Source organism: Oculina patagonica, chromosome 7 (genome assembly GCF_052425735.1).
Source record: "Oculina patagonica isolate OP01 chromosome 7, crgOcupat, whole genome shotgun sequence".
Classification (NCBI taxonomy): domain Eukaryota; kingdom Metazoa; phylum Cnidaria; class Anthozoa; order Scleractinia; family Oculinidae; genus Oculina; species Oculina patagonica.
The window spans coordinates 12,097,399-12,124,362 of NC_135764.1; the positions used below are offsets into that span (position 1 = coordinate 12,097,399).

The window sequence follows — 26,964 nt, forward strand, 5'->3', positions numbered from 1 at the left end:
AGATATGGGCATAGCATTGTAGCATTGGCTTACTTGGAAGGTGGGGGCCCTAAATTGAGGATTCAAACTTAACGTATTCACGTTTTAAGCCAATTAGCGTAAAATGGACACTTGGTCTGTGCGCTATCGACATGACATTGTGTCAATATCCGAAGCAAAGATACCTAAAATCCAAGTCGACTTGAAACCTATTAGGACCCACATCTGGCGCTTAGCATTGAGCAATATAGTATCGCTACTCTGTCTGTTTTCTCTTTTTAATGTCACGTGCGCAAATTGTCACTTTCATTGTTAGTACTCTCCCCAATTTTCTGGGCAGTACAAGTTGATATCAATCTACGTCAAAATTAATGAATGGAAATGAGTTGGGTGAAGAGGAATTTTGAAAGAATGAAATCAGTCAATTTCCAAAAATGAACTTCTTTTATTCCTACTGGCTTTGATTGTATTAGAACAGATCTTAGTAACAATCCGTTCTAAATGGACAAGCTGCAAATCAAAGATATATTATCGCGTCGTGATAAATGCAGCCTTGTTTCCGGGGTGTTACGTGGCATGTTGCGTCAATGCTTCACTTGTGGGTTGTTGCAGGTCTTCTATTCAGGTCGGATATGAATTTTGGAATGTTGGTTTTTTAGGAAGTAGGAAAACTGGAGTACCCGGAAAAAATCATCGGAGCGAGGCGAGGACCACCAACAAACCTAACCCACATATGGCATCGGGTCGGAATCGAACCCTGGCCACATTGGTAGGAGACGAGCGCTCTAACCACTGCTCCATTTCCACTCTCCCTGCTCCTTATTCGGTGTGTGCTGTATATATAGCCTTGCTTTCATTTATATTTATTCAAGTAATACAACTCCGTTAGGTTGACAGCAACGACTGTTGGTTGAAACAATTTGTCTGTTGTGGGATGCAAAAGAGGCGTCAGAGTGAGTGATAACATTCAATCTTTATTTACCTAATTTCTGTCATTACAGTGGTCATTAACTACAATTGTACGGTTAACAAGACAGTTTGAGTAGACACAACGTTTTTCTTATCCACTCCTACTAGCTAAATGCAGAACTTTAACTGCTGAGCTGACCAGTTGGCAAGATCGACATCACGTATCAGTGTTCTAGAGCAATTTCCTGCTTGGAATGGGTAAGTTAATCTCAATTCTTTCCCACAAATTAAACTTATGGTGAAACTTTAACTAAAACTATAACTACATTTGGATTTGGATTTGTCTTCGTGGCATGCCTGGAAATTATCTGGCGCGTTTTATAAAAAACATAGCTAAGCACGTGCTTGTACGTTTCATGAAGTAATGAGTTACTTCAAAAAGTCTAAGCGATCCGACTTTGTTTTGTTTTTATTTTATGTCATTTTTCGCTATTCACGTAATGCGGCTGCCAGTAACGTGGGGAAAGAGCCAGAAAAAAAAATATATTATGAAAACGACATTGATTTGCCCAGCTATAATATAACGAATTTAAAGCACCCCTTAAATTTCTGATAAAGCAAGGGCAACATAAGCATATAGAAAAAAATGTAAACAGAGAAAACCAACTTACTTTACCATAATCAACTAATCTTTTACTCAGCAATACAAAATTTAAATATATTTAGGGGCCTATATTAACTAAGGAATAAACTGAAATTCATTCTGCACTTTGAAATCTAAGCTATAGTTCATCGTGATTGCTAGTTTGATTATTTTGTTACTTAAGTTGGTTATTTTGAACATACCAGAAACTTCTTTTATCTAAACGTAACTTAGAAGCTCAGTATTTTTTTGTTATCTACTAGTCCTTCACCTCATGCAAACTTCACAAAAAGAAAATAGGAAAAAACCTATACGCAACGCTGCAGATTGTTGTTCAGCTAGGCCATTTTGTCAAGAATGGTATTCAAAATGCTACAAAGTTCATTACGTTGTAGATTCGCTGCATATCTTAACATATCTAAATCATTTACGATTCTAGTCTACAATAAATGTAACTTCATTCATCATTCATTTATTGCTTTCAATCGCATTAATAGCTAGAATAAACCTCGACTAGGAAGACATCTTTGAGTGCATATCATGATGCCATTATTGTCTCTCGCGGTATGGCAATCCAGGGAACGTTTCCTAAAAACAAATGTGAAGAGTCCATTTAATGCTTTAGATGGAAATCTTTGCAAAAAAAGAATAAAAAACCTTTGTTATTCGCATCTTGTTAGAAGTCTGTAAATCTAGGCTTAAGATACTTCATCAACGTGTAACATTGTGGACGGAGATTTCATCATTGCAGTTCGGATGGCAAAATTCGGCAAGAGATGTATCCATCAGCTAATTTTATTTTAAAATTTATAAGACCTAATTTTCACTGTAGAGCCAGGACGGAAATCAGTGAAGTGGGAGGAACGTTTACGGGAAGCGAGAAAAGAGAGGGCGAGAAGCGGTTTTTCCAGGATGGTGGAAACTGGGAGAAAAAGAAAAAATCATAATATTGCATAATATTTTAAAATGAACAAGCACAACTAGGCGGGATCCAATTAAGAAGGGGCTGACATGGGGTTTAAAAAGTACGAAGTGGAAAGTTGAGATCCTCCCCACCTCGCCGCCGTCATCTGAGGAAGCAGCAACATTTTTTAGTTTAGACAATGGAAACTGATTGTGCGGAATTGCTTGTAATACCCTACCTACAACTCGTTATTAAAACTATTACTGTAATTATCCATTTCGGATCCCTTACACATGAACACCGTTTGCACACAGTGTCAATTGTACCTGTACGCTACGGTCTGATTTACTAATAAAAGCAATTTCCAGTAATTTTATTGGTCTTCAAAGAACTAAACAAGTACATTTGGAAGCTTTTCCTTACAACTTGTTTTCTCTGGCCTTAGCTGGCAACATGATTTTTGTCAGTTTTAATTGGCTTGAGAGGAAGAGAGAGAAAAACGAACACAATGAGTCTCAACAAACAACTGTATCTTTTTTGTCTCCCTCTATAGGAAGCGCAATTTATTGTTGAAGTACGTACCTTATCTAACTCTGCTTCTGACTTTTTCTAGGATCATCGTGGCTAATTCCAATGCATTGCGGGCCATTTCTCGCGAGTAAACGTCGTTTGGAATCTGAGGAAAACAAACTTGGTCGGGGTAGCGCATGCGCGTTGAATCGCCCACGCGAGCCTCAAGTTGGCTTGATAACGTGGTCAACTGAGAGTCGTCCAATGTCAGGGCGTTTTGGACTAAGTTGTGAACATTGGTCTTGTAAGCGTCTACAGAATATTGGGCAGCCTTCAATGCTTTCTCTGCAGCCTGCAAATCAAACGCCGCTCTCGTTACAAAACCATTCACTTAGAATGAAATGCTTGTATTTCCTACCTTGAAAAACACGATTTTATTCACAGTTCTATTACAGGTTTGACCAACTGCTACCTGACTGGAAGCTGCACTACGGAGCTACAGGAGACTCGTTGATACTACGTGGTATAACAAACAAGGTTCAAATTTGATAAACCCGGAATAGAATATCTGTTAATTTCTTTTTTCTAGTACAGTCATACCGGTCTAAGTATTGATTTATTTATGGAAATTTTATTTCATCCCTTGTCTGAATTATAGTGAAATATTGAAACCGAGTTACACGATGATCTTTTATGTAATATCCTTACCTGGTGGCATTTAAAGCAGGCCCACTCGTAAGACGTTTTCTCAGTACCAATGTCGTTTTCAGCAGCCGCCAGGTCGGCCTCAGCTTGTCGAAACCAGCGTCGTGCCTCTCGTGGTTGGGGATTGGTGGTACAGAAGCTTGGGGGAACTTCCCATGAACGTGTTCTGGACGTTTGTGAACGTGTACTGTGGCCAGTTGACCCATAGTGTTGAACGACGCTGTCTCGGTACTCTCGGCGCTGTGATTTGTACCGCCTTACACGCGCTTCCCAGAAACAATAGAAGACACAATAGGACACCCCGTAGTTCTGCAATGTTTCTCTTTCCAGTCGTTCAATTTCATTCTTTAAGTGTTGAAACACTTGTGTGCAGAACGCCTCGTTTCCTGGGTTCATGTCGGGATGCCACCGTAGAAACAGTCGCTTGATAATTTGTCTTCCTCTGTCTTCCGGTAGCTTCCAAGCTTCTTCAAGCATTCTTGTAATTTCCTCGAAAATCTTCTGTTTATCCGTCGTGGAGTGAAGCTCTCTTGCATGTCAGACAGTACAACTTCACCTGATGTTACCTCTTGAAAGCGGTAAAATTTGTACAGGTCGGTAACATGGACAATTTTCGGTTCCTTGTCGTCTCCAATGTTGATCTTGTAGGACTTCGCAAAGACACTGACACTGTCATTCGGTACTTCTTCGATTATCACGGCGTAGATGTAGGTGGCATCTCCTTCTTGCAGTTCCAAACTTGGATCGTCTAACTCGTATCCAACGTATTCTCCGGGAGTTAACACTTCGAATGCCGGATTTAGAAGGTTATGCATTGCAATAGGGATGAAACTACCCGGCGGCGGGATGACCTCTCCTTCTTCCGCATCATAGGGGTCGTCTTGCCGAATCTTCATTCTATCCAGTAAGGAACATATCTTGCCAGTTTGGCTGAGGAGCATGGCGGGAATGTACATAGTTGCTTCTCGCAGCAGTCCTCGACACACCCCCGCAATCACTTGTGTTAACGTTAAGGCTACCGTAGACATGGTTTCTTCCGCGTCCTGGACTGCGTTAACATATACTCTCCAAATCTCTCCACCGGACTCTGAAACGTTCTCCAAAAAGTATGGTACTTCGAGTTCACTCCCTCGAATCACGATCCCATTATGAACCAGATGAGTGACAATTTTACTCATTCCAAGGAAGTCGATACTTTGTAAACTGCTTCTCACAGTAGCGATCACACTTTCGTCTAGCCCACCACCTTGATTGGCGTGACGAATGAGTCTGACAATTCCACGGTAGAATTGTTCCGAGTGCAGCTGCTTCTTCAGTGCGCTAGCAGCACCAAAATCAAAACGCTCGGCATTGTCTTCAGAATCCGCGAATTTTTCTTCGATTACAGAAGACATCATCTGAGGCCGGACAGCTGTGGGAAGAAGCATGATTAAGTCCTGGAAATTTGCACCGGATTTGCAGCAGACATCGGCCCTCTTTAGACTCACAACAAAAGGAAGGTTGAAGTCCTGAATACGATCCTTGTACTGCGGAGCGTCATTGAAGATAAGCTCGGTGGCCTTCCTTAACACGACGGGTTGTACATTGTCATCCGGACTGCTACTGAATGGAGATGTGGCTGGTAGGTACAAGGTAGATATATCCCACGTTGCGGCGGGAGTGTGTTGCAAGGTTTCGAGAAGACCTTTAACCGCTCTCAAAGCACTGTCAACTTCATTTGGATGCAATTGGTTTGCCTTGCACCGTCCGTGTAACATGTCTAGGACCATGGCATAGTGTGAAGGTGTGACAGAAGGGGAACAGCCCAGGTATTTAAATAGTGTCGTAAACTCACTGAGCTCGGCAGGCATTCTGTAAAGAAACGGCTTGATCTCAAGGTTCTCGTTCAATTCAATTACTACCTGTTTAGCATAAGCAAAACGTCTACCTTCCTCGACCAAAAGGCAAGGCGTATGCTCAAGTCTGTCCTTTCTGAATGTGTTTGATCTGGCTTTTCCTTGAAGAAACCTGTAGATATTCCTCATCACTGACATCCTCGTGTCTTTCTGAAAAGGCGTCACATCGATCTCCAAATGACAGGATAAATTTTGGCAGTGAAGAGCAACCAGTTCCACAGTTGGCGTTCTAAAAACCTGAAGTTGGGTGAGAATAGAATCGCAGTAACCACTTTTATTTATACTTTCTGGAAGTTTCATCAGGTACTGATAATTCTCTGGATGTGCCCAATGTGGAAGGATACCTGCAGTCGTCCAAACAATCTCAGTGTGTTCTGCTACCACAGAGCGTTTGAATGCAATGTATGGAGTATTGTCATCACGTCCTTCACCAAACTGTGGATAGAGGGCTTGAAGTTCTTGGTTTACAGGATTAGTGGCAACAAAGCGGATATCAGAAACGGCTTGTAGAAGCTCTTCTTCCAAAACATTTTCTCGAAGAAAAAGGTGCTTCACAAGTTCTTTAGACTTTTCGTCAGTTTTCTTATTCCGTTGTGTTGCGCCCTCACGTGCAACTTCCGTAGCAAACTTCTTGAAAAGATCTGGGGAAACTTCACAGATAAGCCCGATTTTTTTCAAAAATGACAGCCATTCGTGTGTCTTCAAAGATTCTGGAGGAAACATCTCTTCAGAAAGCATTATTTTGAAAACCTCATTGTGGGGATCGTAGTAGGAAGATGCTCTCTTTAAAGTCCCATCATTGGAGGTAACAATCGCTGCGTTTCTCAAACAAGCCAACAGCTTCTGTTTGTCGTCACTGTCGTCGGTTGATAGTTTTGCTAAAATAGATGCACGGATGTGTGTTAGATGAGCCAGCCTTGCTTCTGCGCTAAAAGTGCTAAAGTATTCCAAAATGAAATTACAATACATGTCGACGGCCGAGACACATTTGAATCCCAGAAATTCGAACAACGGAGATAGTCGTGACAAGCCTTCCAAAAACACTACATGTAGTCGAAGTCCCAACTCTTCCATTTCTTTTCGTGGAATGCCAATAGGAAGGGCGCACACTCTTTTACTGTATACACTGACGAGTGCACCATTCGTTGCTTGATAAAAAGGAAGTCTACTTAGTATGTTCTTGTCCCTTTCTTGCAAACCAGCCACATTGTCACTGAAGTATTGCAAAATGGTCTTGCATTCCAAAGTCCGCAATTGCCCTACAAGCGCTTGTGGGTTTGTCGTCAACTTCTGCTCCAACGATGTCAGTAAAGATGCTGGATACTTAAGGGTCGCAACTAGCAGGCGTGCAAGGCGACAGGAATCCAGCGAGGTGTAAACAAAGGGGCCCGTAGTGGACATCACAACATAGTTAACTTCTGCCAGAGTGAGCTTTTTTAAAGCCTGCACAAGTGGCCGACTTGAAGCATCATGAATTGACAAATCAAGGACAGATCCTGCTAATCGTAAGGGCACTAGGAAGTGTTCCGTTTTCACACCAGAAGTTTTTCCATTGTGTGATCTTAGCACACAGGTCGTCTCTGTGGCAGGGAGTATGCTCCAGTTTGAAAGAGGTTCGAGTATTGCTTGAATTCTTCTTTTCTTCTCTTCTTCACATACCTTTTCTTCCTGTAATACATTCTTTGTTTCTTCATTCAGGAAAGCCCAAACGCTATATATCCAAGTACGATTTGGCACTGATACATCTGTTGGACACCACTGGACGTACCTTTCTCTGCTGACAAACTCGCGTGGCAACGTTCGATGTAAATTATTTGCAAACTCCTTCACTCCAAAACGCTTAAACACAGGTGACTCTAGACTCGATGCATCGTCAAAGATTTCCTTCCTAATTTCGTCGTGGACAAACAGCTCTTCGCATTGCGGTAGGATTCCGTAATGACGTGAGAGAAACTTAGGATAAGCACTGCTAAATTGGTGTAAGGAGTTGTCTTGTGTCATAAGTAATGGTAGGCCAGACAGGTTTGCTAAGAAGTGTTCATCATCCTTGCAGTACTTAAGCACGAGTATGACCCCGTCAGCGTTTTTAAATGGGGTCTCGCTGACATCAACTGACATTGATCCAATGCAGCAAAGGGGATCTTCATTATTGCAGGTCTTGTAGAACTCCATTACAGCAGAAGGAGACACGCAAGGAGAATTCACACCGGATTTCTGCAATGCTTCAAATACAGATAAAGAGAATTTTACAAGGTTGAAACCTGTTTGCAGCAAAATTTCTTCAAATGTTGTTTTCTGTTGAATTCGTCTGTTTTCTCTGTCCATCTCGCTTTCAAGATAACGCTTTGGTTCACGGGAAAAACAATCACTTTTTCCAAGGTTGTTGAAGAATGCTTTGCTTTTTCCTTCGCCTGTTGGAGGAAGCCACGATAGCTGAACTGTAGCGGAGTTACGTTCTGATGGGTTGCCACGCACAACTGGAAGGAGTCTCGTTCCCTTGTTGTCCATTCCTTGGTACACAGATTTTACCAAGGTCTCCCAGTAAGATTTGTCTAAGACAACCAATGGAAATAACTTCTCGTAGTTTGCGAGCTTTTCCACCAAAGCATCTTTACTGTAGTTAACGGTAACTTGTTCAGTGCTGTGTGTGATTGGCAAATCAAGGTAACTCCTCACCTCATCCAAAAGTGTTAAATAGCATGAGGCTATTACATCCGTCAGCAAAGCGTTGTTCCAGTCACTACGATAGCCACTAGCTTCGTCTCTCCGCAGATTTCTTCGGCCTTCATGGTCCAGTGCAAAGTGACCATTGATATGGACCGGAAGGTCTGTTTCTAAAGGAAGAGGAAGAAAGCAGTAAGCTTTTTTCCTCTTAATCTCAGACTCCCCTTGCTTTGATTTTTTCTCCAAAAGACAAGCAACACCACCTCGAGGAAGCATTCCCAGATCGCCTTTGTTATAAGAATCCACTATGCTTCTTTGCACTTCATTTTCGAAGCCAGCTTGCTGGACAATCATCCACTTTTCGTTGTTTCCAAGGCTGTCTCGTAAGTTCAAAACATAGGAACACTTTTTCACTTCGATGTTGTTGGGGAACAAGTCGCTTCTTTGATCATCCGTCTTTCCGATCTGTTTGACGTAGGTGGCAAACTCTTTTCTTTTGGCTGCGTCCTCCTCTGACATTTCTGCCTCGACAAAATAAGAGTTGACCACTTTTCCACTTTCTTCGTCGATGTCACACAAAGTGATTTTTCTTACGTTATTCACAAAAAGTAGAACTTCAAAGAGCTCTCCTTTCAAGGCTTTCATCATGTCATCCAACGCTGCCAGTGTTACTGGTGATTCAGAAATCTTGGAGTGATCTGCCATCGCTTGGGTTCTCAACGGCAAACGAAACATTGTTGAGTTATGTATGGGGAACGCATCTTCGTTGTAGCAAGAAAAAACATGTGGAAACATGCTTTTCAATCGCGTTGATTCTTTAAACATTCTTCCTGGTTCTGACGCAGTTGCACCGGGCACGTACTTGTGGTGTGGATCCAACACACACAAAACATCTCCAATCTCTTCACCACTCGAGACAAATGTTGGAACATCAGTCAAATGATACACCGCATTGAAGCCGACACCATACTGGCCAGTCTTGTTTGGATCATCTCCCTTACTGCCTTCACCGAGGTTCTGTATTCCCACAATATCAGCTTTAGTGAAGGGTTTGTTGTTGTACACGCACAATGCAGGGCCCTGGAGTGACTTCCACGAGTCTCCAAACACTTTCTCGTCTGGATGCTGTCGAGGGTCTTTAATAAAAGAAATCTCTGTTGCTTGAGCATCATCTGCATTCTGAAGAAGTTCTTTCAAGATTTCTTTTTCACATGGGTAAGCTGTTAAAATACGTTTCAAACGATTGGTGAGTTTTTCTTTTTGACCAAAGGGAATACCAGACGAAAAATGCTGCAATGCTTTTTCACGGCGTGTTTTGACCCCTAGTTGGCCACTCGTTTTATGAGGAATCATGTCATTCACAAAATGAACCCCAATTTCGTCAGGCATCCACGGGCAGTCTCTCATACAAAGCTCACCAACAGATCGCATTATTCCTTGCGAATCAGGAAGATAAAATAATTCCTGATTTTCCTGAAGTTTGGCGACGTCGTCCTCTGGAACTATCAGACAGTTACCGAGTTGAACTGCCACATTAACTGCGACCTGAAGATTCTTCTCATCGAGCTCTGTGTCACCAAACGTCTCCTTTATTTTCTTCAAGCAAGTGATGTAATCTCTCTCTTCAAAAGCATGTTTTACACCGGCTCTTTTCATTAAATCTTCAAATGATCTGGCTAAATCATGTGGGAGCTGATAAAGATATGGAGAGCAATCAACGTCCAACCTGAAAGCCACTTGTTCTGTATAAACAAATTCTTCCCCAGAGAGAATGAACTTCTTTCCACAAAACATCCCTTTCACGTCCCCCATCTCCATTTCTTTGTTTTCAATGGCTTTTTGAAGATATTTGTAAGCTGCCAAGCACACTTTGTTTAGCTGTCGGATTTCATCTATACCAAGACTGTTAGCAGCGTTTATCGACGAGGCAACATCAAGTTGGGTTCTAACATGGTCTGGAGTGGCCTTCTTTTTGTCTAAATGTAGGAACTTTTGAACAGCTGTTGGGATAAATTGATCTACCACTGGCTCAGTGCAACAGACCAGGTACTTTTCGCTTTCTAAAAAGGACTCCATAGGTGACAGCAATACTCTTTGGGTATCGTTTTGTACCTTATCTCCTTTCCAGGGAAGAGGAAACTTCTTTGGTTTCCGAAGCACTGGAAGAAATTTGGCTTGTAAGAATTTGTTATGGATATCATCGGAAAGAGAGCTTCCATCCTCATTCTTAAGCTTTCTTTCTAGGCGATCCACCAATGCTTGTACGCGCATTAAAGCTGCTTCACTACTACATCTGTTTAACATGCTGATACTCTGTGCCCTTTCTGCAAGTTCAGGCCACGGAAGATCATCTGTCAACATCCCAAGTTGTTCAAGTTTGGCAAGTCGCATGCTGTTCAAGAACGTTTCCTCCGTACCAAAAGGGAACCTTTTATCCTCAGGGCTAAACAGTGACGCCGCGGTTTTGTATGGGTTGATTTGTTGGCCAGGACTCTTCAGCTCTTGACCGTCTGGGGAGGCTGGAATGCAATCATGTACTTTTATTAGGTCGTCGAATTTTCCAGTTTTGTCGTCTAGGACGTACAATACCAATTCATTCCTCAGATGGGATGGTACCGAAGCAACATTTGGAAAGAATAGCTCGCGGAAGAACCTTTCCTTGTCGTAGCATTTAGCCTGGATTGCTGCTCCCAGATCATATTCTACAAAAGACTGGTACACATCAGCTGGCATATCAATGATGACTCCACTCCCTTTGTTCAACAACTGGAAAACCTCAAACGACATGTCTCCTACTTGTGACTCGTGCCGAAAGTTTGGCTCCAAAAAGACCATTTGAGAGATGTCCACCCATCGATTTCCATCTGAAAAGAGAGCATAGCCTCCACAGGAAAGTTGTTGGTAAAACGAGCGAGAAAGAGGCTCACAGTGAAGCTGTACTTCGCAAGCTTTGGGCCACAGTGAATGAAACTGGTATGTGACAGGTGCCGACTTCTTTACGTCCTCAAGTAGGTCCAGATATGCTGCACAGATAGAGTCTTGCATAAGAATATTGTTCCATTTTACTTCAAAGCAGTCTTTGTCGTCAGCTGTTTTCTCCTTCAAACCTCGTCTGCTGGCGGCTACTGCAAATGCACCATTTACATGCACTGGAAAACCACTGTAGATTGGAAGCGGGAGGTAGCAGAAGAGGCTTCCCTTGTGATGTGGCTCTTTCGTTGTGATCTGATCGACAACAGGTACAGGCAGGAGCTTTTCACTTTCGTCAGACAGCAACTGAACAGCAACTCCAGCTGATGGAAGTAGAGACTTGTCGTCTTTAGCAAATTGCATTGCGTTTCCTTTGCCCATGGAAGATGCGACAAGCCAACTTTCAGATTCATCCTGAAGGTGACCATTGTCCTTAAGGAACGATCTTCCGCATTGTGTAATGGTGCTCTTTATGCTGACTGTTAGTGCAGAGCTGAGCAGAACAGTATTAGAGCTGGTGGAATCTCCTAGACGCTTAGCTACTTCAGATGATGCTCGTAGAACATTGCACTGTTTTACTAAGTACTGGTCTTCAGTGCTTAGGTTCTTAACAGCTGGTGAAAGTGTGACTGGAACTGTCAATTCTCTTAAGATTCCACCTTGATGCAATGATTTGCTGACCTCAAACAACAGAATTGGTTGTTGGGAAGAAGCTGATTCTCTCGGCAAATGAAACACACTTATGCGGCGGACATTTTGTGTGAAGAGTAGCAAGGTTTTAGCACCACGAGTGAAAAGATCCAAAAGTTCCTCCACTTGTTTGTTGTCGTAATGAAGTTGCTTGATTTCGCTTTTAATAGCTTGCTCTTTAGTTCGTAAAGGAAAGCGAAAGAGTGTTCCATGGTACGAGTTGTCCTCTTTTTCCAGGCGAAGATCACAATCAAATATGCCGTTGAATGGTTTGAACTGGTTGCTAAAATTTCTCAGTCTCTTCGTGTTCTTGTTGATGTCTATCTTCATTCCTGGTTTGTTCTTGTTCCTGATTGCTTTTCCCAGATAGAAAGTGTTGGGGTCAAAAATCACAAAGTAATTTGTACTCACGAACATTGGAACATCCGTCAGGTTGTATACTGCATTGAAGCCGAGACCAAACTTTCCAATTTTCTCAGTGTCGCCTTCTTTTGTTGCACCGTTCAGTTTTGTTATGTTTGCAAAATCCTCGTCTCGAAACTCTGCATCGTTGTAAACCCACAGTGCAGGACCCTGGCAGTGTCTCATTTCTTCATCAATCAGACAGGTCATGGCATCTTCGTTTGTTCTTTCATCGTAAAGAAATCTAATTTCAGTAGCTCCGGCGTCGTCTGCGTTTTGAACAAGCTCTTTCGGTACTGCAAATCCATCGGTGTAATCTTCCAAAAGTCTGCTAAGTCTGCGAGTTAGTTTTTCTTCTTGCCCAAATTCCTCTCCTATTTTTTCCTCTCCTATTTCCAGCTCGTCAGGATCCAGCATTCGATTCATAAGCGTTGGAACAAGCAAAAGTTCAGCTGTGCTGTTTGGAATGTTTGGATGTACGTACAAAAAATCCATTTCTTCATCACGATTGCTTCTTTCCAACCACTCGTGCTCACAGTACATGCAATCTTCAACTAGTGCAAGCTTGAGTTAAGCATCTCCTTCTACGTGAGTGGGAACCAGAACCTTTTCCTGAAGCGTCGAAGGCAACTGTTCACCAACCTTTGGCTTAACCTCATTCAGGATGTCCACAGATAACTGCAGGTCTTTCTTCACTTCTGTAGTCGGAAACTGAGAGCGGCTGTCATACTTTTGCTTTATCAAATGAAGAACTTGGAGCAGGATTGCGTCATCGCATTTTTCCAGCAAGCCAAGACTGGCAAAAAACGCAGAGAAATGTAGCACCTCTGAAGGGAGGGCGCAGATGTATGGTGATAGGTCAATAGGAGGCTTCTCAGATAGCAGAACGCTAGGTGAAGAAAATCCATCTCCACTCCAGATCCAGGCTGGATTGTCAAGGTCCCGTAAAGCCATCATTACGTCGGCGTGATCTGCACGGCTTAAAAATGCATAGATTTCTTTAACTATCAGGATGTAACGCGGCTTTTCATCTGGGTTGTAACAACTGACTACGTTGTTCAGGTGCTGTGTGACATCAAATACAGTTGGCTCTGTGTTCCAGGAAAAATAATGGGCTAACTGACTGGATGGCTCTGTTTTAACGACTGGCTTTACGGATCCAACGAGATTTACCAGTTGATTGCTCTTGACTTCTGAGGGTTTGTGGAAATTGGACTCTTTGCTTGTTTCTCCCAAAAACGTAAGACTTTGTGGAAAATCACTGGGTTTTCTTCTTATCCTGGGTACCCATGAGATGTCTTGAAGAAGTAATCCCAGCTTTGTTCCACAAGCGGTCTCTTGAAGTTTTGAAGGATTTCGTGTCAAGTATTCCACGATTGCTTCTGACTTTATTTCCGCTGCTGAAAGGCTTGAAATGCCACTGACCGCTTTCGCACTTTGGTAAAGGTCTTGCCCAGTGATCCTTTCCTCGCCTTTCATTCCGAGATCTTCCAAAATCACAAGGGCTGCAGGATCGTTGTATTGCTCTCCAGCAGGAAAAACATCTTCATCAGTGAAAATTCTCCTCAACGAGTCTCCTCTGGGGTCGAATATTTCAATTGGCCGAACTCGTCTATTTTTGGTTGAGACAAATGGCAAAGCTTTTAATTTCTCTTTAAATCTCCCATTGGCACCAGCGTAAACTTTATAGCGCTCCATCACAAAGGCCATAAGTCTGTCAATCTCTTCAACAGTATAACAACCCTCTTCTACACCGGGGAATATTTCTTCGAGTAAAAATTCAGGCGGCGTCAGGATCCTGATGTCCAGTAAAACTGCCAAATGCTTCGAGTCGTCTTCCTTAACGTCAATGAGATCTCGGCGAGGAGTCACTGGGAACGACTGTTCGGGTGCGGCACAAAGATCCTCTTTCTTCGAAACAAAAGCCTTGGATAGAGTCTCAAACAAAGGAAGGCAATGGAGAACCTTCTTCTCTTCTGGTTCCAGTGATGAAGCTTTAGCAACAAACTTCCTCAAAGAGCGCTTCCCCTCGTCTGGTACTTTTTGCATTCCAGCCGTCATCACGGGCAGGGAAGCCGCCAAAGCTCTTAAAACACCTTGAGTTGACGGTGGTTGGACGAACGTACTCGTGACAGCGGGATGGAGGCTTATGAAATTTGGATATTCCTGTAATACTGTCACACCGAGCTCTTTCAAAACGCCAGTGAGGGTGTCATCAAGGCAATCGCCATGAAGGCTTCTTACTACTATTTTAGATGGCTGAGTGAGTCTTGCCAAGGTTACCGAGGCTTGGGACATGTCGATTGGAAGCAGTGGAAGGTTCTCAAGCATTTTAAGCTCATTTTCTGTGGCAAAGTTCTTGCCAAGGTAGTCCCACACGAGCCCCAGCCAGTCCTTTGGAGGATGATTTTCGACTCCAGGATACCACAGAACGTTTTCTCCCACTGACCACTCAGGAGGCAGTGATTTTGAAAGAAGTGTACCTACGTTGTCTTTGCAGAGATGTCGTAGCTGCGTGCATCCTATGTAAAATGAACAAAACTGTTTTGGATTATTTCTCTTAACAAAATTTATGTAATGGCCTTTTTGAGTCAGGAAGACTTTACAGATACTCTCTGTCCTTCGAGATGCTTTGCCATGGAAAAAAAACATATCATCTGTAGTAACATGCATTCAAGAACAATAAATTTCCGAAGTGTACTACTAAATAGCTAAGCTACTGCGAAGATAGCCGTACTTTTAAGATCTCCATGATACAACATACTACTATAGCTTGGCGGTGCAGAGTTTTGCTGCAAATACAGGACGTCGTATTCCTACCAACAACAAGTTTTGTTAAATTCGATCTTCTACTCTAGATCTGAAAGTGAATGTTTATTCAATTCAAACCTCTGTATTAATTATATAATTATATGGAATTAATTTTGGTTGCTTCGTAATAAAGTCTAGAACATGCTTCGTACCTTGGTCAGCAGCTGCTTGCAGGCTTCTTAAGAGGTTCTCGTCAATGCTCTGCTCCAGAAATCGATCCTGTAGACACGGAAGAAGTTCACGCGGGTGCTCAGGCGAACTGATGTAAATAGCTTCACCAGAGTTGGAAAACGAAGTGAACAATCCATTGGAAACGGGCAATAGCTCTAATCCTAGGAGTTCTGAAAACTTGCCGTCTTTGAGGACAAATTTTAGAAGCAGCAACTTCTCTGAGTGACTGATGCTTCTGTAACACGAAGGCGTTTCCTTGAGTACTTTCCGTGCTAGTAGGGGCGTGATTTCTGTACTCAAGTTTGTGTACATGCCCAACGCTTTTAACACGTGGCCGGGCAAAGAGGCAACATTTTGATCAGCCTTGAGGAAAACTCGCTCAAGCAGCTCTTTAGGATCATCCTCTTGGACTCTGTTAAAGATCACATCTTCCACGTTTAGCCAGTTTCCTCCGAGGGCTGGAGTGTAAACAACGTTTTCGGTACACAGCAGCTCAAACAAGGGGTTCTGCAGTCTTTTCCACTTTTGGTCAATACTGTTGATGTCTGGCCACGCTCTAATTGACAAAGAACATTACAGTAAAGTAATCAGTAAAAACAAACCTTTCACGGTCAACGAGGCAATCTGAGAATTAATTAACATGCATATATATTCTTCTTGTTTGCCTCTGTATCTTTAAGGACCTCTTCTGTGGGCGTCCAATTCTGTTATACTCGACAGTCCGGTAAACTGTTCGCGAAATTAACCTCATGAAAAGGACGGTATTTGTTTGGAAAATCTTCAGGACATACAGATCAACAGACATGAAAATTTAGACATTTTAATCTTACTTGTAAATTGCCTCTGCTTGTACACTATAACACTTCTCGTTAATGGCTTCCCTCAGCATCGTGGCATACGCGCGGGGGATTGCTTCTTCTAGCAGACACTGGTTCCACAACAAGGACTTGTCAGTCAGCTGTCGGCCTTCCTTCTCAGCCAGATCTTCTTGCTCAGCATTCGGTGTCTTAATGTAACGTCTGTTCTGGTTCAAAGCAAAGAAGCCGTTAACATGCACTGGCAAACCTGTCAAGCTCGTCTTTTGCACCGGCAATGGTAAGAAACAAAATACGTGTCCTTGAATGTCAGGCGTTTGATTTCCGGGACTATCTGGTAATGCCATGGCGACACCAACTAAGGGTAGGTAGCTCAGGTCTCCATCTGTAGCCAGGCTTTCAAATTGCGACGAGACCTTTCCACCACAAAAATAAATTGTGACAAGAAATGAATGGCGTTGGGTGCCACTCTCTTTCCCTTCTGAGAAACCTAGTGTCTCAATCGTGATTGGATACGTTACTTTAACAGGTTGTGGCATTATTTTATCTATTTGGCCTGTCGTGATCTCGCTGTGAAACTCTTGCCTCTTTTCTCGAACCAACTGAAGGCTATCATCGCTGATTCGTACTTGAAACGTTTTCCTGGCTTCAGTGTCTGACTCTTCCCGGACGTAAAGCTCTATGGATTCCAGATGTTGTAGAAAAAGGAGAATCAAGTGCGCATCAGACATGAAACTCTCAAACAGCGTGTGCACCTTTTCTGCAGAGTACAGCGTCTGTGACAGCTTGGATGGGGTGGTTCGCAGGGGGAAGCGAAACAACGTGCCATTGTAAGATCCTTCAGAGAAAACATCATCTGTACAGTCGAATATTCCTTTGTAAGGGAGAAACTGGTCCGGTATACTGTCCATGGCTGCACGATCTTCTATCATTCGCCATCTGTGTCCCGTTCTTCTTTCTCTTCCGTCGCCAAAGTACTCCTCGTGCGGATCAATCACGCCAATTTGTGAACTGCTCACGATGCTTGGGAGATCTGAGATCAACAGAGCATGAAATGAGCACAATTGTAATTTTGGCGGTAAAAGAACGGTTCTTGGCAGTTCTGAGACGTTTCGGCCACATTTCGCGCAGTCGTATTGGATGAGACGTTATTTAAAATAATGGAAACAAGATTTGAAACAATTTTCCCGTAGCAATCGGAAATATAGACTCACCTGTAACATGAAATACAGACTTAAAGCCAAGGCCAAAACGGCCGACTTTCATCGGGTCTTTGACTTTAATACTGTCGCACAACATCCGTATGCCTTTCCAGTCGTCTTTAGTAAACTGAGCGTCGTTGTAGGCATAAAGTGCTGGGCCCTGTTTGACAAGCGTACAAACATTTTTTTTTTATAAAAAATACACAACAGAGCATTAATTCAAGCATTTGTTGTGTTATTAGTAGTGCAACGAAGTACCAACAGGATTCAAATACTGTGTAGAAAACTCCGAGTGTTTTGCCACTCACTTCGTTTAAAAAACGTACCTGAAACTGGGCGAGGCCTTCGCTATGTAGTTTCTCTGTTCCATAGCTGTGTTTGTCGTGAAGTAATTTCACTTTGCTTGCCCCTGCATCTTCGGCATTTTGAATGAGCTCCTAATATATGGGAGAAATATTGTTCACATTTGGAAGAAATAAAATCATAACAGAAATATAGAGTAACGATAGACTAGTATCAATGAAAGGACTTTTTAGTTAGGTGAGAATTTGTCTTTGACACAATCGCCATCCGGACATTCAACTTTGAGTTCTTCTTGGTTTTATAGATATGATAAGCATAAAGTATGTTCTGCTGAAGACTGTGGTGCACAATATAGCTGTCTTTTGTCAAGGTCTTTACCTTGACTATCTGTCCGTCATCTGGATACTGATCTAGTATGGTCCTCAGCTGTTGGATAAGCGATGGCTGAATCAAATCAAACCCATCGTCATCATTATCCACTAGCACGAAAAAACAAAACAAAAAAATATCAGACTATTTGCGCCAATTTCAGTACCTATTCAATAGCTGGAGCCTATCGCTTCTGACAATGACTGATCCGAAAAAACTTACATGAAAAGACTGGTGGAAGCAAGCAAGAATGAACGAAGGAAAGAAAAAAGAAAGAACGAACGAACGAACGAACGAAAGAAAGAAAGAAAGAAAGAAAGAAAGAAAGCAAAAAAGGGAATGGAAGGAAAGGAAACAGGTAAGTAGGGAGGAAAATATCCAGGCAGTAGCTAGGTAGGTAGGTAGTGGGTAGGTAGGTTAGTAGGGAGGTATAGGAAAGTAAATATACAGGCAAGCAGGTAGGCAGGTGTAAAGTAGGCTCGGCAGACAGGCATGCAGGGACATAGGTTTTAAGGTAGGTAGAACTTAGGTAGGTAGGTAGGTAGGTAGGTAGGTATGAAGGCAGGTAGGCAAAAGAAAGGCATGTAAGCAGGTAGGTAGGTAAGTGTGTAAAGGCACACAGGCAATCTGGCAGGCTGGCAGGGCAGGCAGGCAGGCAGGCAGGTAGCTGGGTAGGTTGGTAGGTAGTCAGTCAGTTAATTAGTTAGTTAGGTAGGCAGGTAGGTAGGTATGGAGGAAGGTAGGAAAGGCAGAAAGGCGACAGGTTGGTAGGTGGGTAGGTAGATAGGTAGGTAGGTAGGTAGCTAAGAAGGCAGGCAAGCAGGCAGGCAGGTAGGTAAGTAGGAAGGTAGGTAGGAAGGTAGGTAGGTAAGTTGGCAGGTAGGTAGGAAGGTTGGCAGTTACGTAGGTAGGTTAGTAGGTAGGTAGGTAGCTAAGAAGGCAGGCAAGCAGGCAGGCAGGTAGGTAAGTAGGTAGGTAGGTAGGAAGGTAGGTAGGTAAGTTGGCAGGTAGGTAGGCAGGTTGGCAGGTACGTAGGTAGGTTAGTAGGTAGGTAGGTAGGTAGGTAGGTAGCTAAGAAGGTAGGCAAGCATGCAGGTAGGTAAGTAAGTTGGCAGGTAGGTAAGTAAGAAGGCAGGCAGGTAGGTAGGCAAGCAGGTTGGTGGGCAGGTAGGTACATAGGCAGGTAGGTAGATAGGCAGGTAGGTAGGTAGGTAGGTAGGTAGGTAGGTAGGTAGGTAGGTAGGTAGGTAGGTAGGTAGGCAGGCAGGCAGGCAGGCGGGCAGGCAGGCAGGCAGGCAGGCAGGTAGGTAGTAGGTAGGTAGGTAGGTAGGTAGGTAGGTAGGTAGGTAGGAGACAGACAGGTAGTGGGTAGGTAGGTAAGTAAGGAGGTAAGAAAGTAAATATACAGGCAAGCAGGTAGGCAGGTGTAAAGTGGGCTTGGCAGACAGGCATACATACATACATACATACATACTTTATTTAACGTGGAAAAAGTACACACTTAGCTGTTAGCTAGTTTACAGGTGCTCCACGATTAAAAGTTTAGTATTTACAAAAGTATTTACATCAAAACAAAGGGTATAAAAGTATTACATCAGACTATTTTAAAATGATTAAAAAAAAAAAAAAAAAAAAAAAACAACAACACCATCTAGCTAAATTAAGATTCCTAAAAATATATATATATAAATATAAAAATCCTATCTAAAAGCGATAAAATATAATTATTAAACATTGAAATCAGTTTGTCTAATCTTTTTCAAAAAGTCCTTTGAGCCTGCCATGGAACGAATATCACGAGGTAGCATGTTCCAGTGCTTTGCTGCAGCATAACGCCACGACTTAAGACCATATCTGGTAGTGTTCACTTAGGGACGTAGGTTTTAAGGTAGGTAGAACTTAGGTAGGTAGGTAGATAGGTAGGCAGGTAGGTTGGTTGGTTGGTAGGTAGTAAGGTAGGTATAATAGGTAGACAGGTAGGTAGGTATGAAGGCAGGTAGGCAAAAGAAAGGCATGTAAGCAGGTAATCAGGTAGGTGGGTAGGTAGGTAAGTGTGTAAAGGCAGACAGGCAGGCAGGCAGGCAGGCAGGCAGGCAGGCAGGTAGGCAGGCAGGCAGGCAGGTAGGTAGGTAGTCAGTCAGTTAATTAGTTAGGTAGGTAGGCAGGTAGGTAGGAATGGAGGAAGGTAGGAAAGGCAGAAAGGCGACAGGTTGGTAGGTAGGTAGGTAGGTAGGTAGGTAGGTAGGTAAGTTGGCAAGTAGGTAGGCAGGTTGGCAGGTATGTAGGTAGGTAGGTAGGTAAGTGCTAAGAAGGCAGGCAAGCTGGCAGGTAGGTAAGTAAGTAGTAAGGTAGGTAGGCAAGTAAGCAGGCAGGTTGGTGGGCAGGTAGGTAGATAGGTTGGTAGGTAGATAGGAGGTAGGTAGATAGGCAGGTAGGTAGATAGGCAGGTAGGTAGGTAGGCAGGCAGGCAGGCAGGCAGGCAGGCAGGCAGGCAGGCAGGCAGGCAGGTAGGTAGGTAGATAGGTAGGTAGGTAGGTAGATAGATATGTGTGTGGGTAGATAGGCAGGTAGGTAGGTAGGTAAGTAAGTTGGTAGGTAGGTAGGCAAGTAGGTAGATAGGCAGGTAGGTAGGTTGGCAGGCAGGCAGGCAGGTAGGCAGGCAGGTAGGTAGGTAGGCCGGTAGGTAGAAAGGCAGGTAGGTAAGTAGGCAGGCAGGCAGGCAGGCAAGTAGGTAGGTAGATATATATGTGTGTGGGTAGATAGGCAGGTAGGTAGGTAGGTAGGTAGGTAGGAAGGCAGGTAGGTAGATAGGCAGGTAGGTAGGCAGGCAGGCAGGCAGGCAGGCAGGCAGGCAGGCAGGCAGGTAGGTAGATAGGTAGGTAGGTAGGTAGGTATGTGTGTGGGTAGATAGGTAGGTAGGTAGGTAGGTAGGTAGTAGGTAGGTGGGTAGGAAGGAAGGTAGACATGCACTGCACTCAGGCAGGCTGACAGGCTGGCAGGCAAGGGTGGGCAGGTGGCCTTTCTACTACCTTTATAGGTAAGTTGAACAATACGTTTATTGAGTCATTGTATTTCCACTCAAGGTTCCAATAAAAGACTTTTGCTCTGCCAATTTGAAGTTTAGAGTTTTTAATTAACAAAAGTAAATAGAATTACCTAAAATACCGTGACCCTTTAGTTGGTTAGTACACATACACCCTTCTCTCCCCCCCCCCCCCCCCACTTCCAGTCTGTCATCTCCAAGTAAAGAGTACGTTGGTTTTTTATGCCAGTGCTAGCTCACTAAAAATCTGATTGAATTAGCATTCGTCTGCTTGACTGTCTGAATTTTTTTTATTTTGTTTTGTGACAAGTTTGGGATTAAAATAACGGCATCACAAAGAGATGTACGATTAAATAAAGTTGACTTGCAGAAAAAGGGAATATACAAGATATTCATTTGATACTCACTCATTTTCTGGAAGGATCACTCTTCTGCTATCACATACAGATCATCTGGAAGAGAACGGTGGTACCGAATATTTATTTCACTACAAACCAGAACAGCATTTCGCAAATTTGCGAAACACTGTGGCTAAATTACAGCCAGCCAGTTAAGTTTCTCATAAAACGCCAAATTAAATGACTAGAATTTTTGAGAAATTCGAAGAAACTATGCCATCTTCATAAGATGAACTATGTGATTTTGAAGGGCTCTAGCTATAGATCTCAAATCGGCTTGTTTAATCATTTCAAAAGAATTGAGAGCAAACTGTTTGCATGCAGGCTAACCGGAGCGTTTAAACCGAAGTACAGGCTAAAGGGACGTTTGGAACTTGGGATTTTCTGACTGCCGATCACTTTATGGTCTATATATAGTCTATTTAAAACCTCGATGAGCCGTCACGTTGCCGGTACGTCCTAGAAACACTTCGTAAAAAGGGCATATACTAAAACCCGAAACAACGAAACGAAACCACCGAAAACGCCGAAACAATCAAAACTTTAAGATTTCCGCCACTTGCAATACTATACACCCCGTTTAACCTACTTTTTAAAATTATCAAACCTCGGATATTGCATTTCTAGCTTTCTGATTGGTTCACTGAATCCCGGTTATCAGCTCTTATACCTATGTTTGACCTTATATGGGAAATGAGTGTGGCAAGTGCCGCTCAGCGTAAAATGTTTCTGCGGGAAGCGACAGTTCCATCAGAAAAATGGTTGAAAACAGCAAATTTGGCAAACTTTATGAAGAAGAAATAATCAGCGGTGCCTACAAAAACCACAGAAATGCCATACTAAAATCAACTACGCAAAACAAAAGGATTGATGCGAAAAGTTTAATTAATAATGCTTGTAAACGCACAACAAGAGCGAGTGAATAAAGTAATAAAGCAGCAAATAATTTACGAAAGAACGGAAAACTGACACAGTTTCATTCATTGTACATCATAAAATTAAGCTCAGTGCTTCTGTAAAGTTTGTTACCTTTTAATCATGGTCTTGTTCTTTTATACTTAAATAAACCTGTTCCACTTTGAGCTTAATTTCGCTTCAAATAATATAGCAGTCCTGACAGCCGTGGAGCCGTATAAAACAAGTACAATGTAAACACTTGCTTCGTTCGACTTGCACAAGACGTGTAGTTTCCAGAAAATCTTTTGCTTCGGATCATCCCGTAAATCTTAACTATTGTCACAATTTCCAGGATATATAGACGACTTTAGAGGAGATTATTGAATGAAAATCCTGGGAAGAAAACTCTCTTGCTCGCTTTTCTCGTGTGTTTCATTCAACTCAAGAAGTGAACACCACGCCACAAATTTCCCCGCCTCCTTGTACTATCATTTCGTTTTCATCAAACTGAAATGTCCAGTCGATTTAAACTTAAAGAAGAATTTAATAAAACAATTATTCTATTCGCCCTTGTTGGATACGAGTCGTTATAGCCAACTCGGCGCTTCGCGCCTTGTTGGCCATTTACCACCTCGTATCCAAAGCGGGCTAATAGAATAATTGTTAAAAATACACTCCGATTAGCCTACTATAAACCCCGGTTAGCCTACTATACACTCCGGTTAGCCTACTACACAATCCGGTTAGCCTACGTTTCACTTAGGTTAGCCTACTATGCACTCCGGTTGGCCTGTTTACGGTTATCTCTCAATCATTGTAATGGGTTTTACTCGTTTCGGTGATTTCGTCTCGTTTCGCTCGTTTCGGCCGTTTCGGTGGTTTCGTTTCGGTCGTTTCGTTTCGGTGGTTTCGTTTTGTTGTTTCGGGTTTTAGTACATGCCCGTAAAAAGTAATAAGAAAGGCCGTGAAAAGCAGAAAATATGTTAAAACAGAAAAGTTTCGGGTTACAGCTTTGAGTAAGGAATTCAACTATGTAAATATATGCAAGGCATCAATTCTCATCCTTTACTAGCTGGAGAGTCTGTCGGTGTATCTTTTGCTGTAACATTCTGTGAAATGGCGTCTCTCAATAAAACCTTTTGTACCGAACGGAATTTAGGAGACCAGAATAAGCGATCGAGGAACGCAACTTATAATTTGTTTAAAAATATGATTTTTTTAGCCGTTAATTGTCTAGCAAAAGTTCAGCTGTTGCATCTCAAGAGCTTCTCGAAGCCTTGGAGGGCCTAACGCTTTCGAAAATCTAAAACTTTGAAGTGTTCACGACACTTCAAGTTTCGTCCTTGTAACAGGATGGAATTTAGGAGAGCAGAATAAGCGATCGAGACCGCAAGTTATTTGTTCAAAAATGTGATTTTTAGCCATTGATTGTTGTGCAAAACTTTAGCTGTTGCACATCAAAAGCTTCTGGAATCTTCGGAAGGCCCAACGCTTTCGAAAATCGAAAATTTGTGTGTTCACGACAGCTTTTTGGTGCAAAACAGTATCGCAATGAGAGCTTGTGTTTACATAAGAGTGGAACCTTAACTCAGTCTACACCTTCGAGATAATTTTCGCGAGTTTGATTCCTCTTAAGAAACAACCGTGGCAGTGTGCGTAAGTGCGTTCCGTCTATCTTTCACTTCATTAGCATTGTTTCTCGTTTACCTTACTGTACTTTCCATGAAATCCATCCTTTCTTCATTAGTAAAACTACTAAAACTGAATCAAATCCAAGACGCTGGAAGCCTTTTCCGAGAAATCCCGTCCTAAACTCGTTGTCACGTGATCTATTAACGTTTCCCGGAAAGCAATCATTTTATTCCGTGTCACGACGGTCACGCAAGAGTCACGCCACTAAGCAACCAGCCTCAACAATACTACACGAAGCGAAAATGATAGAGGGTCTGTAGAAATTAAACCATTTTAATTGTATAAATAAAACGTAAAACATCTGATGTTTTCACTGGCAATATTCGCAGACAATAGTGTTTGTATGACAGTTAACTACAGTTGAGCATGCTGGTCGATGATACCCTTAATGCCAAGTAAAACAAAAACAAATGTTTTTCGTCCGGGTTTCCATTAGAAAGAGAGCGGGCGGGTGCTTTTTTTGTTATTTGTTATTTCCTTCATCGTCAAATTCTTCGGAAGCGAACTTGCAAAATAAATCCTGACCTCTCCAGTACGGACCTATCGTTTTAAAATTTTGACCTGAGTTCGTGTTAAAACGCAGACAAAAGCCATGTCTTACAGACTTTTCTTTCTACTTAATTGGGGTGTAATGCCTGTTGGATTTTGTTCTTTCCCACTTCTCCAATAACAAATATTAAAAATAGAGAAGGGCCCCAAAAAATTAAGCGGATGGGGACGAGAAACATTTTTTTTTTGTATTTGGCCTAATCGATCACCATGTGAACGGGATTCAACTATGTATATACAAAGGCATAAATTCTCATCCTATACTAGCTTAGCCAGTGTCTATCTTTTGCTGTAACATTCTGTGAAATGGCGTCTGCCGCTTATGACTTTTAATTTTGTAACAGGACAGAATTTTCGAGAATAAGCGATCGAGAACGCTTCTTATATTTCTTCAAAAATATGTTTTTAAGCCGTTAATTGTTGTGCAAAAGTTCGGCTGTTGCATCTCAAAAGCTTCTCGAAGCTTTGGAGGGCCTAACGCTTTCGAAAACCTACAAATTTGAAGTGTTCACGACACTTCAAATTTCGTCCTTGTACCAGGTTGGAATTTAGGAGAGCAGAATATTAAGCGATCGGACCGCAACTTATTTGTTTAAAAATATGATTTTTTAGCCATTGTTTGTTGTGCCAAACTTTAGCAGTTTCATCTCTTCGGAGGCTTCGGACGGCCTAACGCTTTCGAAAATCGAAAGTCGCGTGTTCACGACAGCTTTTTGGTGTAAAACAGTATTGCAATGAGAGCTTGTGTTTACAGAAGAGTGCAACCTTAACTTCTACACCTTCGAGATAATTTTCACGAGTTTGATCTTTCTTACATAAAAACAATTGTGACAGTGTGCGTTAGTGCGTACCGTCTAATTCACTTCATTAAATTGTTACTCAATTACCTTACTGTATTTTCCATGAAATTCATCCTTTCTTCATCAGTAAAACTACTTAAACTGAACGAAATCCAAGCTGAAAATGATTTCTCAGTACTCCGGAAGCCTTTTCCTAGAAATCCTGTCTTCTCGCGTTGTCACGTGATCTAAAAGCGTTTCCCGGAAAGCAATCATTTTACTTCCGTGTCACGACTGGTCACGCCACTGGGAAACCAGCCTCAACAATACTTCACGAAGGGCAAAGCGAACGAGGATTTGTACGAAACCATTTAAATTGCATAAATAAAACGTGATCCATAATTATTGCATAAATAAAACGTGATCCATTATTATTATGTTTTCACTGGCAATATTCACAGATAAGAGTGTTTGTATGACAGTCGAGTATGTTACAATAATCGATCACCATGTAGTCAAATTTCTACACACGTTTGTCATGACCAAAAATGATGATATCAGTACCTCATAGACCACTGGTCTACAACATTTTTCTTCCGATCCAAGACTTCCATATCTGCTCGCGGTGGTCTGCACGCAAGACAAAAATGCGAAAATTGAGACACTTGTCACGCTTGTTATTGAGCCGAGTTTGTATAGCGGAAGAAAGCGCTTTATTTCTAGGAATTCTTTTGCAATTTCTGAGAAAACGACTAGCTTGAAAAACAAAACAATCATCATAACAATGATAATGTAACTCTTATTCGGCGGAAATTAACATATGGATACAAGAAATAGAAATACCGTATTTTTTTTATTAAACGCCGGCTTCGTTTAACGCCGGGTCAAAATTGCTAATTTTTAAATAAACGCTGGAGCGTTTATTCGAGGTCCCGGCGTTTATTTGAGGTCAAGCTAACAAGGAAATATATTCTCTTAAATGGCACTGTTATGTTATACTACACTGCAGTACGGTATGCTGCTTTGGAAATTTTAATAAACCTTCAAAGGAAAAGTCCAGCGTAACACAGCTAGGATGGACGCTGTAAAACAAAAATAAAACTTAGCAGTGTTTGCCCTCCTGTCTTCATGACTGACGTATTTGAGAACTAATCTCACAGTCGTTGAAATCGCGAGGACCCCTCCAGCGTTGTTTACAGGTTGGAGGAGGTCCTTTTAAAACGAGGAGGACGACATTGCCGTTAATGAACTTAAACTTTCTACCCATAACCTTTACTTGCACGCTCCTTTATTGTTCATATACCGTTTGATTGCAACATTAACGTGTTCAATTCGCAATAATGTAACTTTGGGTAATTATCATTTTTTGGGATCACTCATCGTTTCTGGGAATCGTATGGCTTTAGACTCGATAGAAAACCACTAAACACGACATGTGTCCAAAAATTAACCCCCCCCCGGGGGGGAGGGGGGTACTCGAAAAAGTTTTGTACGGGGAGGCTCCGCCCGGAGATCCAACCCCTTAGCCTTTTATTTACCATTTTGATAGAAAAGGTACCCCTTTTGTATACCTTTTATTGCAAAAAGGTACCCCTTTCATATACCTACACGACATCACACTTACCTAAAACGGGAAGTTTTCTTGTCATTTGTATGTAGCGTTT

At 42.3% G+C, this 26,964-nt stretch overlaps 1 pseudogene across 1 annotated transcript; it reads right to left on the reverse strand.

Moving 5' to 3' along the window:
- Positions 1-933: 933 nt before the first annotated feature.
- Positions 934-25,506, reverse strand: LOC144659405 (sacsin-like; annotated as a pseudogene). Its single transcript, XR_013571885.1, has 10 exons — positions 25,409-25,506; positions 21,393-21,437; positions 17,952-18,052; positions 17,597-17,707; positions 17,283-17,430; positions 16,084-17,101; positions 15,235-15,809; positions 3,654-14,793; positions 3,018-3,297; positions 934-2,119 (listed from the first exon to the last, which is right to left on the reverse strand). The product of XR_013571885.1 is annotated as a sacsin-like (transcript).
- Between the last annotated feature and the right edge of the window lie 1,458 nt (positions 25,507-26,964).